The sequence below is a fragment of the Macaca thibetana genome, chromosome 13 (assembly GCF_024542745.1).
Source record: "Macaca thibetana thibetana isolate TM-01 chromosome 13, ASM2454274v1, whole genome shotgun sequence".
Classification (NCBI taxonomy): domain Eukaryota; kingdom Metazoa; phylum Chordata; class Mammalia; order Primates; family Cercopithecidae; genus Macaca; species Macaca thibetana.
The window spans coordinates 66,619,667-66,640,836 of record NC_065590.1 but is presented as its reverse complement, the minus strand read 5'-3'; the positions used below and the strand labels follow the sequence as shown (position 1 = coordinate 66,640,836).

Sequence of the window (21,170 nt, the reverse complement as noted above, 5' to 3'; positions counted from 1 at the left end):
CTTCAGGGTCAGTGATAATGCGCCCTTTCTTCTTTTTCACGGTAGCTCTATTCATAATCCCTCAGTTTTCTGAAGGGGATCTAAGGTAGACACACCAGCCTGCAGTGTGCCTTGCAATGGTAAGTGAAATGTAAGAAGAGTAACGTGAGAGCTGATTCAGGGTCCAAGTCCTGTACAGGCTTCTTATTGCTTGATGAGAAGTTACTATGACTGTTTCTTGCTTTTTCCTTGTCTTGTTCCATCATTTTCTTTATCCTTTTTCTCATTTCCCATCTTATTTATTTCTTTGGGTTTCTCAGTTTTTTTTTGTGTGTGTGTGTGTGTTTCCACTTTCTTTTTTGGAGAAAATATACTTACTTGAGGATAAGGAAGGGAGTCTAAAACCAATGCTAACGGGCATCCATTGTAATACCTGCTGATTCTACCATGTTCACTTTAATTTTTGGTTCAATAATCATTTTTCAAATGGCTTAGATATTTGTATGATTCCCAGCTGTTCTAGATGATCACATCACAACTTAGCTTTTGCTTTAAATGTCAAACATGAGGGATACTTGCAAAGTGTTAATTGGTCAAATTTACTGGTTTTCAATAACTATTAATTCATTATCATTTTTTGTTATGGATAGTTAATCTACCATATTCTCAGTGAAGACCATATCCTATTAATTAATTTAGCTTTCTAAAAACATGATTGATCTGGAATTCCAGGGAAGAAAAAGTTAGAGATGTCTGATCATTTCAGAAGCCTTTCTTCCGTCTCCATTGTCCAAAACCAAAGCTATATTGGAGAACAAATTGTACAGTAAATGTTTACATGTTTTCCTTATGATCTAACATGTATTAATTTAAAACTCATGCACAAACATTATGCACTACAGATGATTAAAAATAAAGAGCCTAGAGAATAATGTGTGATCTTGCTTTCTTTAATGTATGTATTTGTGTCAATACCAGTGACTGAATGGTATACAATTTCATTTTTCTTTAGTTCCACAGTAAACTCAAGATCATTTCTGGATGCTTCTCAGCTTTTCTAGCTCATGTTGAGCTATAGGTGGGGAGGGTAGAATGTTTCTGCTTCAACAGAAATTTTTCCCAATCCACACTGAATGAAATATCCATGTGTCTCATAGTTCATTAATCTTTATTCTGAGTTCTTGTTACAACTAGAATTTTTAGTTCCTCAGCACAGTTCAGCAAGTCTCATTTATAATGAAATAACCTTTAACTAAATCCTCATTTCACTGTCTGTCAGGTAAAAGTTAAGAACACTAAGTTAGTCCTAGACTCTTCTCAAGGAGCCTTCAGACCATTGAGTGAGAAGGATATAAATGATCAATTTCACTGAAGCACAGTAAGTGCCTAATAACACAGAAAAGGGAAAGACACATGCTGCTTAGAGGAAGAATAAAAGAACACCCCCCAAATTACACATGATCTCAGCTTTGAAAGATAATTAGCAGTTAGCTAGGAAAAGAAAACGGTGACTGTATGCAAAGACACATTGGCATATTCAGAGATCATGTGGAATTCAGAGTGATTAGATCAGGACATTTATCGAGAAGTGGTGGGTGGAGGGAGGATTCTGAAAAATTTAATGAAAATCTGATCTTGAAAATTTTTATTCTCTGAGGACTTTGGACTTGATTCTGTCGGTAACAAGGAAGTAAACGGAAATTTAAAGCAGAAGTGATTTGTGAATATTTGTTTTTTATGAAGTTATTTCTAGCATAAGAGGATTAATTAGGAATCAGTAGCAGGTAAAGCAGTACAAAAAAAAAGAGATATCCCTAGCCTTGGAGAGAAGATGGAGAAGAGGATTAATGCTGACCAGATGTTCATGAAATGTAATTGGCAGGACTTGCTATTGGTTGGGCTTAAATTGTGAAGGGATTTGCTTAGGAGGTTAACTTTGAAGTACCTGAAATCACTAGGGGTAACTAACAAATCACCATAAATTCATGCTTGGCATTTGAGAGAGTGTAGAAGTAACATTGATATACTAAACAAAGTGCAGAGTGGTTAGAATGAAAAGATAAATTCACCAAAGGCAAAACTCCAACGGCAGGGTTTTCATTGTCAGATTGTAGAAGGTGCTATCTTTAGTAGAATTCTCCACTTTCCAAGTTTAGTAGGATTTCTACACATTCAGCTGAATGTGAACTATCTTATGACTCACCAATATAAATTATATTTTCCATGCCCTTTGAATCTCTGAGAAAAGAATTGGCTTAATTGGTAGTTTATTATCCTTTTTTATTTTTAAAGACGTTTAGGTATTAGAACAGTAGTGATATGTTTCTTCATAATAATAACAGTAGTGATTACTAATTACTTTGAAACGTTAACTAGAAGTACAATGCTAAGGGTTATATTTACAATTCTATAAAGTAAGAACAATTCCTAGCCTTATTTTATTACAGATGAAGAAAATGAAATTTGGAGAGTTCCATAACTAGGATTCAACTTTGGGTTTCATGTCTCCAAGATCCCATGCTCTACAGGAGCGGTTTTGAAATGTTACTGATGCCTTGATCCACCTCGAGATTTTGGCTTAATTGCCTTGAGTGAAACTCAGTCCTAAACGGTCCACTGATAGTTCTAATTACAGCCAGATATGCAAACCACCGTTTTAAACCTTATCATTTCACTACCTTCTGCTTTGGAAGATACCATCACAATCACAATCTCAATTGCTCCCCCTGGAGCTCAATGCAGATAGTGCACTATGGAGCTGCACAGTGTGGCAGCTGTGCCTAACACAAATTCATCCTCTGGAAAACCCTCAAATCCAAGAGTTTTAATAAGTATAATTAATTTAAAGCCTTTCTTTATAGCAAAAAAAAGAGAGTCTGGAAAAGTTTTCTAACTCATTAGGATTATGTGATAGTTTTAATCATATTGTTTTTATATTTATCAAGAAAAGATATAATCAATATATTTATTTGATTGAATTTAGGTATAACCAATAAAATAATCATAGATTGAGAATATTTTAATTTTTGAAATGGAGGGCAATGTCATGATGTGACTATTTGTGGCTATTTTGTTGGAGAACGATAGAAATGATACAACTGTGAAATGAGGGGGACTAGAATGAACTGCCGATCTCAAAACGTGCAGTTTTCTCATGGCTTTATTTACTTGTTTGAGGACTTCACAGAGCTCCTGACCAAGTAGAAGGGATGAAGAACCTATCCAAAAATAACAAAATCAAGGAAGAGGCAGGACAGTACTAGGCTGAAGGTCTAGATAGAATCAGTTCTGTTATGGCGCTGGGACGGTGCAGTGTGATCCTGGGTAGCAAGAGGAAACTTTTATGAATGAAGGCAGTGGGAATGGAAGGAGAACAATACAAACACTTGTTCTTATGGAAAGAGAATGAGCATTGGAGATAAATTAGTCTACTCTCATACTTCACTAGCTGTGTGATCTCAGGTCAAATCATTAACAACTCTGAAGGTCAGTTTGCTTTTCTATAAAAAGAGGTGGTAATGAACTTATAAATGTGAAAGTACCCAACCCAGAACCTTGTTACTGATTTTTTTCTTCACATTGGCTTCAGCTGAAACATAGTGGTGGGAAAGCAGGAAACTCCAGGGAATGGCGAGGTGGTGGTGGTAAATCAAAGAGAAGGTGAAAATGAGGTGGGCTAGAGATGGAACAGTTTCAAGAACAGACACACACAATCAATTCCACTTGCTTGCAAAGGAAAAACCACCGCTGTAACGCAGCAGCCTCTTATCCATCCAGGGAAAATTCAGCTTGCCATGCTTTTGGCAGCATGGGCTAGATACTCTGTAGGGTCCCCTCACAAAGAGCACAGGCTACAGTCACTTCATTTTCTAATGCTGCTGCCTGAGTTTTCATTTAATTAACAAGGCTGACCTTTAGAATGAGAGTTTTTTTTTCTTCCTTTATCTTAGCTTTACTATGATCCTAATGGAAGCTGAAAATCCGACAGTAAAGAGGTCCAAGGTTTCACTGATAAGGCTAATGTGTTGTTTCTGTATTTACAGAAAAAAAATTAATAGGCATAATTATAGATGCATATGCCAAAATCCCTTTCAGATAAATCTGACCTTAAGTAGGTGGGAACAGCAGGAAATGAAAGATAAGCCCTGGATAAGTATATATCAAAAAAGACATCCCATATACCAAAAAACTGAGGCCCTAACAACACATGTCCTTGTAATTAGCTGTATTAACAGCATATTAGAGTTAGATTCTTACTCAATCCTCTCAACCTCTGGATATGGTGAAGTAGCTACTTTAAGCCTCTGTTGTGCACAGCGTCTGTGATGCTCTCTAGACAGAATGGCCAAATGAACCGGGGAGAAAGGGGAGAGTGACCCGCTATGGTGAATGCCATGGGGCCGCAGCCCTGCATGCTCTGTCTTTGCTCATGGTTGATGATGTTGTCCTTTGTCCTTTATAGTATTAGCAAGCAGATGGTGGCCCTCAAGCACCGGCAGAGTCTAGAGAATAATGCGTCATTGGCTTTGCTCTGGATTTATCCACAAACTCCCATGAGCCAGTGTCTGCTGAGAGAGTTAGTAAGATCTGCCTTGATCCTAAGTATAAGAGCCATAGCTGTTATGCTTGTATTTTCTTCTTGGGTGCCCTTTTCTCTTTCTATTAGGGAATACTTTTTGTCAGCTCTTCAGGGAGACTGTTCACATGAATGGAATTCTAAATGGAGATTCTGTTTCTAAACTAGAGCTAACTCTGACTGTTCCTGACTGTGTCTGCAGACTAAGGAGTGCCTCGTTGTCATTAAGTGCGTGGCTTCACACTAGGATCACTCATTCGGATGATGGTGAGGTTTTGTTTTTTTGTTTTTTGTTTTTTGTTTTGATACTGAGGATAGCAGCGAGTCTTTTCCCAGCTTCGCCCCATTGGTAAGCAACCAGCTATCATTGGTTTATTGACAGATTAAACAAAATAATACCAGGACTATTACAACTACCCTTGGGTCCAGAGAAATGCTGAAGTTTGTGTTTCCCCCGCTGTGAGCACCTTTAATCCTGTACCCTGACAGCAACGAGCAAGTATTGAAGGCAGAGTAGCAGATTTCAATTTCCTTCTCTTAAAGGTTTGCCAAACATAATTAAATACAAAATAGAGCAAATAAACAAGTCAGCTGTGACTGGAATCTTAGGGTGAACACTCCTAGGTAAGTTCTATGCCACATTATTATGTCCCCTAGTTTTCTCTGATAGTAGTAGTACAAATAGCAAATTAACATTACTTTCCTGGGCATATTTCCACTGAATTAAAAGAGAATAGTTCTTATGTTGCTCATCTAGCAGCCTTGCTCCAGGTACCAACACTACTTTAAATGAAGAAAAGGTCAAAGAACAATGAGGCAGGAAGTACTGCTGCACTTACAGCATCTCCTGCTATCTTCCCAGCAGTCTTCCCATCTTTGGATATTTTCAACCCATTATAAATGAGTTCACTGGAGGTCACATGATTTGCCACATACCTGAATGAACTGTAGAAAAGAAGTGCTATAAAATTCTTTTTGTGTGCCCATTGGTACTCACTCCTACACACACAAATACACACACACACACACACACAAATACATGTATATGCTCTTATTTTAACATAACCAAGATTTAAAAGCTGTTTGTCATCTTCAAGCTCTACTATATAATAGATTTCTTTTCAACTTAGCTCATTATATACCTTATGCAAAATTCGGGGCCAAACAGCAATTTTTATAGCATACTAGTCATTTATTCTAACAGCAGTGGTAGGAAAGAGTCCAACTATTTTAATTTGAGCTGGCATGGCATTTAAATGTGTTCTCATACAGGATAATAGCAGTCATTGCACATATCACAGTAGAAATAAAATTCTTCTATAAAGAGAATGCAAGGTGGAGGGTCATATGACCTTTACAAGGACCTGTGTAGAAAATCCTGTCCTAGCTTTGAATTCTATTTTTAGTAGGACAGATATTCTCTGACAAAAGGTTTTTTCCTCTTTCTTATTTTTTTCAGATATTAACAACATCTGCAATATTTCCTCCCGTTGATGTTATCGTCCATATGGCAGATTTAACATCATGCCTGTCAGTTTTCTAAATCTTCCCAGGGAAAAGCAGTTTTGCACTCACCTCCTTATGTATCATTCTAGCTCTTATTTCTTTTTCCAGATAAAAGGCCTGTGAAGCTAAATGAAACTAGAAGCTAAAACTGTTATCCAGAGCTAGTGACACTGGACTCCTCTCCAGGGAACCAACTGCGTCTATTTAAAATAAACTTTCAGGTGAGCATTTGGGAAATCTTTACTGAATAGAAAGGCTCTTGATAGAATGCAGGAGTCTCTACAATAGAAGATTGACCTTGACTATGCAGGACAACTTTGAGGTTTTTGCAGCATTGTAAATGAGGGTCCAATGATCTAATATGGATATCCAGTAAAATACTTTTCCTCAGTATCCATATAGTTGTCAAACTAACAATAGACAGGGGAGAGGAAAAACTGCTAATGAAGATTCCCTTTTTCTTCCTCGGTAATGGCTGCAAGTGAGCTTGAGCACATGTAGATGGGCACATAGCTAGGAAATCTAAGTCCAAAATAAAGTTTCTTTAATTAATTTCTAACAAATTATAAATATTAATTATTCATTTATAAAACACAAACATTCCATTTTCTATCTCCACTTTTTCCTATTTCTTCTTGCATTGAAATAAAAAGAAACGAAACTAGCTTCATCTCTTAATATGTGCCTGCTACTCTTGGAGTAGTGGGGAAAGAGAGAGAGAGAGAAGCAAAAACAGTTGTGTGAATATGAAGTGTGGCAATATGATGTGAGATCTAACTCAGGGTGTGGTGACAAGGAGAAAGAAAGGGGTGTGGTCAAAGGTAGACACAAATAAAAAAGGTCATAGGATGGAACGGAGCAGAAAATGTGGTGCTGGCTCTTTTTTCTAGCAAATCTGTATCAAATGATTGGCAGGTGCTGTCTGTAACTTTGTATTATAAAGAGCCATAAACTGACTCATGGGCCTTACAGAGGCTAGAAGCATTTGTTTCCACAGCACTCAATTGGCATTGGCATTGGAGCACTGAGGTCATATTGTGTGGTGTGTTTGGCTGCTTATCTTCCTCAGTAGGCCACCAGAGTGAATGGTCTTTTACTTATTCATCTCTATTTTCTCAAAGCTAGCAAAGAGTCTGGCACATAATAGTCACCCAAAAATGTTTGTTAAATGTTTATTTGGAACTGAGTCAAAATGAATTGTAGTGTCTTGCCTTTAATAATAAGGATTTTGCATGAATGGACAAGGAATATGGGAAGAAATTATGCTTCCTGTTCAATGTAAGGCAATAGAAATAAAACGTTATAAAGAAAGCACAAGAATTTGCAGAAAGAGAGGAAACAAGGACACCCAGGAGAATAGAGACATCATTTCTTGAGGGTGCAATTTGAGAATAAACAGCTTCAAGGAGACAATGATAGAAGGGAGATCCTGGGAAACTCCTAACTGCTAGAAAATTTGAGGTGCATTTTACAAACGTGTGGCTCTCAATTGCAGAGGACAAAAACACCTGTTTAAATATCCACAGCTACATAGAATGACCATGCAAATAAGCTATAGTGCCATATAATAAATTGTTCTACACGAAAGTACTTAAATTTGAGTTTATTAAAAATACAGAAGATAGGGAAACACATGATCAGATCCCATAAGGAAAAAAGAAAACTTTTAATGTGAGTCCCTTTAAAAGACAACTAAGTCAGTTGTTTACAACAAATTTTTAAAAGTGGGAAAAAAAGGTGGAGGGGCCCTATTCTCAATTAAAGGATATTCAAAAGACATAACACATAGAATTTATTTCGATCCTCACTTGAAGAAATCAGCTTCAAAAAGATATTTTTCAAAGAAAACAGGGAAATTTGAATATGGATTAGAAATGAAACAATGTCAAGGAATTACTGCTAATTTTTGTTGATTGTGATAATGGCACTGTAGTTATATAAGAAAATACTCCTCTATTTTAGAGAAACATACTGAAATACACCAGAGTGAAATGACATGATGTCTGATATTTTTAAATATTTCAGTCCAAAGAAGAAAGAACAAAATTTGAAAAAAAGAAAGATTGGGCAAGAGTAGCAAACCTAAATAATTATTATTATATCTAGGTGATGAATCTATGGTGTTTCTATATTCTTCTCTCTACTTTTGTGTATGTCTTAATTTTTTAATTAAAAAAACCTTTAACATTATATATATTAGCATATATTTTATGTTATAAATAAGTGCAGAACCATTATGTTTTGTGCAATCTGTTTACCCCTGGATATAGACTATTTACTGTGAACTGACATCCTTAAAGTATATATTTATGATGTAAATTTAAGTTAATATGTACTCTTTTCTTAAATCTTCTTCAGACATAGGGACTACCAATAAAGTCAGTTTTTTCTTATGCTAGTCAAATGAAAACCTGTAATTGTAAAAATTCAACTGTATGTTTCACAACTGACTGATGTGATAGAAGAAAAATAATACATTTGCTACTTCTGAGTGAAGTAAGAAGAGATATCTTTCTGAAGGGTCTTTCAATGTATCAAAAGGCCTGTTTGCCTCACTAGTGGCTCCTTGGGTTAATTTCTGAAAACAAACAAACAAAAACATACCTTTGTGACAGAAGTAAGATAATGTATATTCTAGGAATGGTTAACATGGTAGTTGGTCTGAAATCCATTATCACAAATCACAGACGAAAAACTGAGAAAGCTATAACAGATCATGATAATTTTGATATTGGAGGTAGAAGCCATAGATTAAGATAGGAAATAAGAGCTTTTGGAAGATGCTGAACACACCGTATTACCCAGAGTTTTCTGCTCTGGATGTCTAAGAGGTCACAGTAAGGCCTTGAACACAGGGAGTAAATCATTGAGGTAAAGGTGGTAGAGAACTTGGTTAGCTAGGATATAACTGTGGATGAAAGTCAAAATAAAATAAACTAAATTACATTTTTCACTCCCACTTCCCATCTTCCCTCTGAAAACATTTTTCATGAAAATATGTTTATATCAGGAAGTTAGAATTTGAAATAAAGGAAAATAGGGATTGTGACTCTTAGACATAGCTCTGCCTTTTTGCAAATAGGAGCTCAATGGTTACACAGAAATGCATCCCTGAAAAGCAAAGTGGGCGCCCACGGAATTGTCATGGTTCCTCTTTCCTCTTGCCCCACTAGGGTTTTGAAGAGGGAGGACTTAATTGTTAAGAGGAAAACATGAAGAGAAAAACTGAATGGCTTCTATGTGTAGACATTCTTTCATTCAGAAATATATTAATAATATTTAGGGTCCAAAAAATACAAAAGGAAATAAAATGATTTTTATTATGTTATAGAAATTGTTTGAAGACTCATAAAATGGAGAGGTTTGAATTAGATACCTACAGTTTTTATAATGTATGTTTGGTTTTGCATGGGAGAGTGGGTGGAGGTGGATAAAAGGAGAGTGTCTAGAAAGGGAAAATTGAAATTGGATCCACATATTTTAAATTGCAGTGCCATATCTTTAACCACTTCTGTTTTTTCTTCCAATTGTGTCAGTATTTGTGTATTTGCTTCTATGTATATTCAGTACAATTTTAAAGCAATTTTGCTATTTTATCTCCTTTCCATATTAAAAAAAATTCCCCTCATTTCCTGAAACACAGATTCGAATGAACATGAAACTGTAATAAATCATTATTTGGATTTTTCTAATATAAAAATATTTTAATTTGCTCATTTAAACATTTTTATTTCTTTGTTTTTAAGAAGTTTTATTTCCTTCATTATATAACACTGCTTTCATTGCCTTCTTTTAAATGATGAAGTTATAAAGCTTTCATTTTGGTTCGGAAAATCACAGCTCTACTGAAAGCAATCTAAACCATATTACCTTAGTATAACCAATTTAACCTTTTAACATTATAGACCAAGGGAGACCAAATGCCAAAACAAATTCTTCATTTTCTGGAGAGAAGTTGATGGCGTGCCTTCCTACTATGTACTCAGGATAGAAAAAGATGACTAATACAGTATTCTGGACTGATTTTAGATCATGAGTTTTATTAACAGGATAAAGGTATACTAAGTTCTGCCTATATTAACAGACCTGAATTTGGTGTCATAAAACGTATTAAGGGAATAGCCAATGGTCTTTGCCTAAAGCAGTTGTTCATTTGAGAAAAGAAAATCCATTTGTATGGAATGTAACACAAAGCACTGTCAACAATAATAATAAGGCAGCCCAGTTTTTAGGTACAGGATGGGAAAGTTCTATGTTGTGTCTGAAATGGTCAGGCAAGAAGTAGACTTGAGCTGTATCAGTAAGAAAAGATAAGTTTTGTATAGCTGTCCTGAATAACATTTTAGGCTGAAAGAATACTATGAATAAGGACAGGGTAATAAGAATGTGGATGACAGGTTTGGAAGACTGTTTTGGTTAGTAACTTTGGAGCAGAGGATTCAAGTACATGAATGCAGGGGAAGAGAGCAGGGTATTGGAACACTGGAAAGAGGCAGTGTCCGACTGTGGAAGGTGGGCATTGAACTTTATTCTATAGATAGTGCTGGGCCTCTAAGGGCTTTACAGAAGCAATTCCAGTCCACTGCTTGCCTGACCATTTTAGACACAACATAGGACTTGCTGCCCTGTGCCTAAAATTAGTTTATGTGAAGCAGTTTTCAGAAATACTAATCTGGCAATATTTTTCAGATTGCTTTGGAAAGGGAAGAAAAACTCAGTGAGGAAAGGATTCAATAATCCAAGCATAATAGATACAAACCAAAAATAGCATAGCAAAGTAGAAAAGATAACAATTCTAAACTGTGATTTTGAATTTTCAGTTCAAGATAAAACAAATAGCTACCTTATGAGCTTTGTCAGCTGTTTTTAAAGGTAGCATCCTTCTTTTCTTCCTACCAGTTTCCTGTTTATATTCTGACCTGATAGTCTGATAGAGAATGTATTTTGGGATTTTTCTCTCTGCCTTTCACCCTTATTACAAAGCACTGTCCCAGTGATGTTTGTGATGCTCATAAAACTCTTAGCCAAACTGAGGACAAAGAATCTGACTCAGATAATGAAAAATAGACCTGTCTATCTGAATGTGAAAAAGCATTCCATTTTTAGTGGTCTTTGAACCTATTGGGAAACCCATATTATAATTTATTTCCAAAAGATTGGAAGTTCAAGAGTTCTAAAGTCAGACTACCTGTGTTCAATGGCAGATTTACCCTATTTTATTCTAACACTGGAATGATAAAGATACATTATGAACATTGTATAAGATAGCATATTCTTCACATGGTGACATGCACATATTGAGTACTCAATAAGTTTCAGGAATTACTAACTTTCAGAAATTTATTTTTGTTTACTTCTATGTAGTTATTTTGCTTTGTATATAAATGCAGCTACAGTTCATGATGATTATGTAATTATTGATGACCACATTCAGTTTGGGTTTATAAATTATTTTTAAGTAGATATTTTAGTTTCTGCAGTATCATAACTTCTCAATACCACTTTATGTTGATGTAATGTTCATAGACTATGTACTGATATTCATGCAGATTAACCACAGGATATAGAGGAATACTATTTGATTCCATTTAGGAAGCATTCATTGAAAACTATGTACTATGTTAAGTATATATGTCATGGTCCCTGACTTCAAGGGGCTTGTAGGTAAGTAAACAGACACACATGTAAATAATAATTACAGTATAGTGCACAAGTTCACAGTAAGTGTAGACATAAGGCTAGGATTAGCACAACTAACTGTCTTAGGGAATGGAGATGACTTTGCAAAGAAAGCGACATATGAACTATGCTTTTTAGCTATTCATCTATTGCATGTCAGAATTATATTTGTGCAATAGGGTATAATGGGGTGAAAGTCAAAGAGGAAGGACAATTGTAAAACGTGAATCAGAACACTATTTGCAAAGTACTGAAGCATAAATCCATTGCCAAGGCAATAAGCAGAATATGACTTCAAGTTGAGGAGCAAGATATACACCAGTGCTGTCCCATAGAAATAAAATGCTAGCCACATATGAAACTTTAAATTTCCTAGTAGTTATGTTTTTAAAAAAGCAAAAATAATTGGATTAATTTTTATATTTTATTTAATGCAATGTATCTAAAATATTACCATTTCAACATGTAATTCATATAAATAATATTCATGAGAATTTGTATCTTCTTTTTTCATATTAAGTCTCAAAAATTCAGTATGTATGCCACGTTTACAGCACATCTCAATTTTAAGTGCTCAGTAGCTACATAAGGTTAGTAGTCACTTTGTTGGACAGTACAGAGCAGATTCAGACCATGAAGAGCTTGAACATTCTATTAAGGAATTTAGACTCTATCCTATCAAGTTTTGATAATATGTGAAGTGTATTCATCTGATGAATGTCAGCATTATATTTTCTCTCTAAGGCATTGAGGATGTTCATGGGTAGCAAAAATATTTAACCAAGAGACATAAGAATATTTGTATTCTGCTGTTGAACAATCACCTCTCCTCAGGAGGTCTTTAAGGAAGGAAAGGAAGACAAAGTCATCCTTAATGACTAGATGGAATTTTCACCCAATTCCCCTGGAGCATTCCAAGGAGCTACATTGGACCCCATGAAGAATGCCATTACCAAAGCCAAATCATTCTGAATGGTCTAGAAGCAAAGCAGCCCCAAGGACCAGTTTAGATTTCCTTCCAAAGCTCAAACTTGGAGCCCATTACTCTACAATGAGAAGAGGGATGAGAGCATAAAGTAACAAGAGAAACTGAAGGAAAGATTGATGTCTAAGAGGGTTGGTATTGGGGAGGGGGAGTGAGCAATTTTATTGTTAAGTTCCTAGGCTTTTGGTAGAAAACTTCTTAAATAAAAAATACTAATATCTTAAGTGAAAAAGATACCAGAGACCCTCCAGTATCTTACCACTTAACCCATATGACTCAGGACACTCAACTCTTTGTTCCTATTGTTTTAAAGAACTACACCTTATATTTGTTAGCTTGGCACCTGGAACAGTGACTTCAAGTACAAGCATAATGACCAACAACTCTTGTAAAATCAGAACACTGCCTTCTCTCACACAGATGGAATGACCCTTGGGAAGAAGTAATGAGACCCACATAAAAGATGTTTAAACTTCAACCTAGAGGACAATGTAAGTTTCCAGATGCTTCTCTAAATTTTCAAAGAATTGGAGAGCATTTATTGGTTTCCGTGGATGACAGAAGCATTTTTTTAAAAACTTTGCTTTACAAATTATGTAAATTTTTACAAATTGTACAAATTCTGTTTTGCATGTGATAGTTCTAGTTCATGCCCTCCCTACCCCCAGCATCCTGTTTAATTCTGCATTTATCACATTTTAAAAAGCTAAAACTACATTGTTAGTACTGGTTACATTAAAATACATCAGAATGGATTTATTCTTGCATTTTGTACTTCTAGCTTCTGTCATAGTCTTACCTATTAGCATGTTTGAGGTGCATATACCATGAATAGAGTTCTTACTCTATAGGACTCTATAGAATATAACTCATTAAGACTTAAAGAAAATGAATGATAAACCCAACTTTCCTATCCCAACCCTTTCCAGAATTGAACACACATCTCTTTTTTAGGTATTAGCCAGCAGGTACTTGTTGATGAAACAGTGTGTATTGACAGGGAAAGCTAGGGAGTACTATATCTTTCTGGTTTTAGTTTGTTAGAAAAAGTGGGCAATTCTGCTGCTTCTGCCAGGCACTTAGTGCTAGAGCCAGTTGTGCCATGGCCTACGTTGCTAGTTTCAAAAGCATGAAGCCTCCGGACCGCCAGTTAGTAAGTCATTGGAAAATGTGGGAGATTCTAGATTACTTATATCTGAAATACGTATAGGAAACAGAGGTTAGGTAGTTCTGCCACATGGTTTATAGAGAAAAGTCTGAAATCTCTTATTATGATAGTTTTGTGCTATAAATCTACAATATTTACTTGTCTTTTTGAAAGATATCCTTTAAGCAGCAATGAGTTCAAAAAGGAAAGTGCATGTACAATAAAATATAAATACTACATTTCAATTTCTCAAGAAAATTGATAATGATTGTAAATTGAATAAACTCTTTGTCAACTTTTATCATTTTTCATGGGGTTTGTGGTAATGTCATTGTAAACATGAAATACAAGACAAAAAGCTGCTTAAGAAGCATTTGCATCCATTTCAAAAGCTAATAATCATTTTCAGAACACTGTAGAAAATAATAATAATTTAACACATGGGGCTGCAGAAAGTGCATTGTCACACCATTGCATATAACTTTTTATTTATATAAAAACATTGTTCTTTATAAATTTCATTGATTTTTGATTTCAAATTTTCTTATGCATGTATGAAAAGTGTTAGAATGTTGACTCCATTAGCAGAACTTGGCAGAGTTAAATGATGTCAGTATTTTATCAGTGTCATCTGATTCCAAATAGAAAATTAATTAATTCCAATAATAATTTAATTTTTAATCCAATTTATAAAATCATAGTAATGCTTTGGAAGTTAATTTAGTAAAAGATGAAATGTTTGACAATTATTTTAGATAAAATTGTTAATTTTTGAAAACAAAACTTCTAAACTGTGGCTGAATTTGTTTTGAAATCAATTGATGACATATAAGCAAAGGATTCAATGAAGAGCATGTGTCAAATTTATTTTTTTGCTTAGAGTCTTGGTTTCTCTTTCTCCATTACTAAATAGAATGGTATTTGCATAGAACATCTAATTGCTAACTAAAATATATTAAGTCATCTATAAAACAAATTAAACTGGTTTTCAAATCAACATCTGGTAGAGTGTTCTTTTCAAACAAAGGTTAATTCAAGATTCACAAATTTCACCAACACGATATATTTGATAAGCACAAAATATTTATAAGCACAAAAGAGCCTCTGAATATAGCACAAAAATTTATTTCCAAAGGTATGAATTTTTTAAAAATCTTCTATAATTTATATGATTACCTACCTAAAAGAGTTTATTTTAAACAAAGTTTAAAAACTAAGACTGGCCAGACGCGGTGACTGACGCCTGTAATCCGAGCACTTTGGGAGGCCGAGGTGGGTGGATCACAAGGTCAGGAGATCAAGACCATCCTGGCCAACAGAGTGAAACCCTGTCTCTACTAAAAATAACAAAAAATTAGCTGGGAGTGGTGGCGCATGCCTGTAATCCCAGCTACTCCAGAGGCTGAGGCAGGAGAATCACCTGAACCAGGGAGTCAGAGGTTGCAGTGAACCCAGATGGCGCCACTGTACTCCAGCCTGGTGACAGAGCAAGACTCTGTCTCAAAAAACAAAAACAAAAACAAAACCGAATCAAAACAAAACAAAACAAAAAAACACTAACACTAAATGTTTTATTTTGGTATCTTTGATATAGGTATCATAATTTTCTATTTATCAGTAATTTCAGAAAAATAAAAGTATTTTAAAACATACTACATTTCTATTAACAATAAAAATCAATATTATTTGAATTAGAGGGGCCTTAAAAAGATATGTATTTGGGCCGGGCGCGGTGGCTCAAGTTTGTAATCCCAGCACTTTGGGAGGCTGAGACTGGGGATCACGAGGTCAGGAGATCGAGACCATCCTGGCTAACACAGTGAAACCCCGTCTCTACTAAAAAATACAAAAAACTAGCCGGGTGAGGTGGCGGGCGCCTGTAGTCCCAGCTACTCGGGAGGCTGAGGCAGGAGAATGGCGTGAACCCGCGAGGCGGAGCTTGCAGTGAGCTGAGATCCGGCCACTGCGCTCCAGCCTGGGCGACAGAGTGACACTCAAAAAAAAAAAAAAAAAAAAAAAAGTATTGTTGTATATAGTAAAAACTGCTGAAACATTTTTAGGATTACAAAAGAAGAAAATAATAATAAACACACCTTATTACAAAACAAAATAACTGGATATCTGAGATGTCAGTAAGTTATTATAGATTATTACAATAAGTTATAAGTTTTTATAGCTTAAGATTCTGTAGGTATCTGGATGATTGTTTGCATGTTTGGTTGTACTTCATAGAATATTCTACAATTCATCTAATGAGTAAAGCCATCAAATACTCTTAGGAAAAAATATGTAATGGGGTAAAACTGATCTTATTTTATGTTAAGATAAAATGAAGATGTAATGAATAAAAACAATATTGTTTTACTTAGGTAATTGACAAAAAGCTGTGTCATAAGGGGAATTATACAAATTATTATTAGTAAAGAATGGATTATTGTTAACATTGCATCATAAAAACAGTGAAAAAAGATTACTTAGAAACTGGTATTTAATTAATTGGCTATTTCGGAAAAAAAATCTTTATCTAACTATTTTTCCTTCGCTATGCATAGTAACATAACTTTCAGATGTATTGAAGTTCTAATATTCAGATGTATTGAAGTCCTAATATTTAGAGACTTGAGCATCCCTGGATTTTGATATCCACTGGGGTCCTGGAATGTATCCCTTGTAGATACCAATGGGACAACTGAACAAGCAAGAGCTAAATCTAACAAATAGCATATCAAATAAAAGTAGCCAAAAAACAATATATACTGTGAAAGTCAATTTATATTAAATTCAAATCAAAGGAAATAAAGCTGTGGTATCAGAAATAAGGATAGTTATTCACAACTTTTTTTAAATCTCAGTGCCGAGTCTATGGGTATGTTCAATTTAAGAAAATCCATCAAGCTGTGCAAATCTGATTTCTATATTTTGGAATGTTATCCCAGTTACATTAGGTCGATATTTTCACTGCTAATGAAATATGAGCTTTTTCATATGTTATTATATATTCTTGGAAGCACTGTTTCAGTTGCTTCAAATGTTACAGAGGCATACCTGGTTTTACTGTGCTTCACTTTATTTCGTTTGGCAGGTACATTTTTTACAAGTTAAAAGATTGTAGCAGTTCTGCATTGAACAAGTCTATTGATGCCATTTTTTTCCAACAGCATTCGCTCACTTCATGTCTCTGTGTCACATTTTGGTTAGTCTTACAATATTTCAAATTTTTCCTTATTATATCTGTTATGGTGATTGGTGATTAGTGATCTTTAATGTCACTACTGTAATTGTTTCGGGGCTCCACAAACAACACCTGTCTAAGATGGCTGAACTTAATTGATGAATGTTTTGTATATTCTGACTGCTCTACCAATTGACCATTCCTGTCTCGTCTCTCTTCCTCTCTTTGGGACTCCCCATTCCCCGAGAGCAACAATATTAAAATTGGGTCAATTAATAACCCTAAAATGGCTTCTAAGTATTCAAGTGAAAGGAAGAGCTGCATGTCATTCACTTAAATACGAAGCTAGAAATGATTAAGGTTAGTGAGGAAGCAATGTCAAAAGTTGAAGTAGTCTGAAAGGTAGTCATCTTGGATCAAACAGTCATGTTGTTAATTCAAAAGAAAAGTTCTTGATAAAAATTGAACTTACTATTCCAGTGAACACACAAATAATAAGAAAGGGAAACAAACTTATTGCTGATAGGAAGAAAGTTTTAGTGGCTGGATAGAAGATCCAACCAGCCACAACATTCTCTTAAAGTAAAACCTAATCCAGAGTCAGACTTTAACTCTCTTCAATTCCATGAAGGCTGAGAGAGGTGAGGAAGCTGCAGAGAACAGTCTGACAACAGCAGAGCTTGGTTCATGAGGTTCAAGAAGAGAAGACATCTCTATAACATGAAGGCAAGGTAAAGCAGCAAGCGCTGATGTAGAAGCTGCAGCAAGTTATCCAGAAGATTTAGCTGAGATAATTGATGAAGGTGGCCACGCTAAACAACAGATTTGCAATGTAGATAAAATGGTCCTATATTGGAGCCATCTGGGATTTTTTATAGTTAGAGAGAAGTCAATTCCTGGCTTCCAAAACTCAAATGACCGGCTGACTCTTTTGTTAGTGGCTAATGTAACTAATCTGAGGCCAATGCTCATTTACCATTCCAGAAATTCTAGAGCCCTAAAGATTATGCTAATTCTGCTCTATAGTGCTCTATAAATGGGGGAAAAAAGCCTGACAACAGTATATCTGTTCACAACATGGTTTACTGAATATTTTAAGCCCACTGATGAGACCTAATGCTCAGAGGAAAAAAAAAAAAAGATTCCTTTTAAATTATTACTACTCATTGACAATGGACCTGGTCACTCAAGAGCTGATGGAGATGTACAATGAGATTAATGTCGTTTTTAGGTCTGCTAACACAACATCTGTTCTTCAGCCCATGGATCAAGAAGTAACTTTGACTTTCAAGTCTTATTATTTCAGAAATACAGTGATTCCTCTGAAGGATATGGGCAAAGTAAATTGAGAACCTTCTGGTAAGGATTTATCATCCCAGATGCCATTAAGATCAGTCATAACTCATGGGAGGTGGTCAAAACATCCACATTAACAGGAGTTTGGAAAAAGTTGATTGCAACTTTCATGGATGACTGAGAGGTTCAAGACTTCAGTCGAAGAAGTAGCTGAAGATGTAGAAATAGCAAGATGACTGGATTAGAAGTGGAGCCTGAAGACGTGACTGAATTGCTGCAATATCATAAAACTTGAACAGAGGAAGATTTGGTTCTTATGAATGAGCAAAGAAAGTACTTTTTTTTTGAGGTAGAATCTACTCTTGGTGAAGAGACTATAAGCATTGTTGAAATGACAACAAATGATTTAGAATATTACATCAACTTAGAAAAAGCAATGGTGGGTTTGAGAGGATTGACTCCAATTTTGAAAGAAATCCTATGGGTAAAATAATATCAGACAACATCCCATGTTACTGACAAATTTTTCACGAAGAAAAGAGCTAATCAATGCAGAGAATTTTATCATCTTATTTTGAGAAACCTCCACAGCTATGCTGACCTTCAGCAACCACCACCCTGATCAGTCAGTGGCAATCAATGTGAAGGCAAGAACCTCCACCAGCAAAAAGATTATGATTCACTGAAGGTTCAAATGATTATTAGCATTTTTAGCTATAAAGTATTTTTTAAATTAAGGTACATATATATTTTTAGATATAATGCTTTTGCACATTTAATAGACTATACCATAGTGTAAACATAACTTTTATATGCACTGGAAAACCAGAAAATTTGTGTGACTCACTTTTTTGCAAAACTGTTTTATTGTGGTGGCCTGGAATTGAACATTCAGTATTTCTGAGCTATACCTGTGCATACATCTTCATGTTTACTTAATGCTGTTCTTATTATTATTGAATTTGATTATTTCTAATATTGAGACATTATAAAAAACTTCGATGAAAAATCTCCATACATAAATACACAACAGTATATCTGATTGAGGATTTCTTTAGGATAAATTCCTACAAGAAAAAGAGCTTAGCCAAAATATATGAATATTTAGAAGACTCTTGACAAAATTATCAAGTGTTTTTCCAGAAAGCTTAAGCTGATTTAAAATCCTATATTTAATATGTGAGATTACATTTTTACCTCACTCTCAACAACCTAGACATATTTATTAATTTGAAAAGGAAGAAAAGAGAAGTTACATTGTTTAATTTTTAATTACTTGCTGTATTAAACCTACTACACATCTATTTGTCCGTATAAGTTGTCTACTTGCATCCTTTGCCAAATTTTATATAAAATTCTTGGTGACTTTCATCTCAATTTTTAGCACTCTTTGTATTTTAAGGATGTAGCATTTCTGTCAAAGCTCCTGAAAGCATTCTCACAATATGTTGTCTTTTAAGTTGAGATGTCTTAGCTATCTAAATGTTTAATGTTTATCATTATTCATATGCACATCGGCTGTGCATAATTGAACTTTCATCTCTTTCTTTCCAGTCCTTATGCCATTTTAAATTTTTTTCTTGTCTTACTCTACTGACTAGAACCATCAGGATATTGTTGATTTGCTGTGGGAATAATGGCATTTATATTTCATTCCCAATTTCAGGCAAACAACATTCCATCTTGTACCATTAATCATGATGTGCTGTTACTAATTGAATGTATGGGTACCCCTCAAATTCATAGGTAGAAGCCCTAATGTGCAATGTGATGGTATTTGCAGATGGAGTTTTGGGGAAGTAATTTAGCTCAGATGAGACCATGAAGGTGGAATTCTCAAGATGACACGAGTGTTCTTACTAGAGGAAGAGAGACCAGAGCTCTCTCTTTCTCTACCATGTGAAGATACAGTGAGAAGGAGGCCATCTTCAAGTCTGGAAGAGGACCCTCACCAGGAACTGAATCTGCTGTCATCATGTTCTTGGACTTTGCAAACTCCAGAACTGTGAGAAATAAATGTCTATGGCTTAAACCACCCAGTATGGTATTTTGTTATAGCAGCTCAAGCTGATATGCTACAAGTATTTTTTCTAATTTCTTTTATATCTGTATATTCTTCTTTATCCTAGCTTTCATGCATTAAAGTTGAGTTGTGTCAATTATTTTTCTACCTATATTAAAATGTTAACATAATTTTTCTCTTATTTTTTTTAATGGTTAAATTATACTGATTGATTTGGTTGTTAAACTAGCCTTGCATTCCAAGTATAAAACCCACCTTGAGCATGACGTATTGTTATTTTTAATATATTCTAATAACAGTTTGTTAGTTTTTAATTTTTAAATTTTTAATGGTTTTTACATTTATTTTCATGAGATATTTGTCTACAATTTTTTTTTCAATTTTTGGCATCAAAATTATTTTGACCACATGAAATAAATTGGGTAATATTTTTTCTTTCTTCTGGAAGAATTCATATAAGATTGGTATTTTTCCTTAAATATTTAAGATAATTTACTGGTAAAGCTATATTGGCATTGAATTTTCATTGAAGAAAGCTTTAATCAGTAATGATATTTCATTATTAGTTATGAGTTTATTCAATTTTTCAGTTTCTTCTTGTGGCATTTTGTTGTTATGTTTCTTGTATACTTTATGAATTTTACCTAACTTCCCTAATGTGTGGGCATAAAGTTGTTCATAACATATTCTTATATTTTAGTGGATTTAGGATCAATATTTCTGATATTTATTATTTATATTTATTTTTTCTAATTAAACCTCTCCAAGGTTTTTCATTTTATTAGATTGTTATATTAACTTCTGATA

General features: G+C 34.6%; 1 long non-coding RNA gene across 1 annotated transcript; it reads left to right on the top strand.

Annotated features, from left to right (window-relative positions):
• Positions 1-2,977: 2,977 nt before the first annotated feature.
• On the top strand, positions 2,978-20,499 carry LOC126933581 (uncharacterized). Its single transcript, XR_007718676.1, has 3 exons — positions 2,978-4,822; positions 6,170-6,282; positions 20,124-20,499. It is a non-coding gene; the product is annotated as an uncharacterized LOC126933581 (long non-coding RNA).
• Positions 20,500-21,170: the final 671 nt, after the last annotated feature.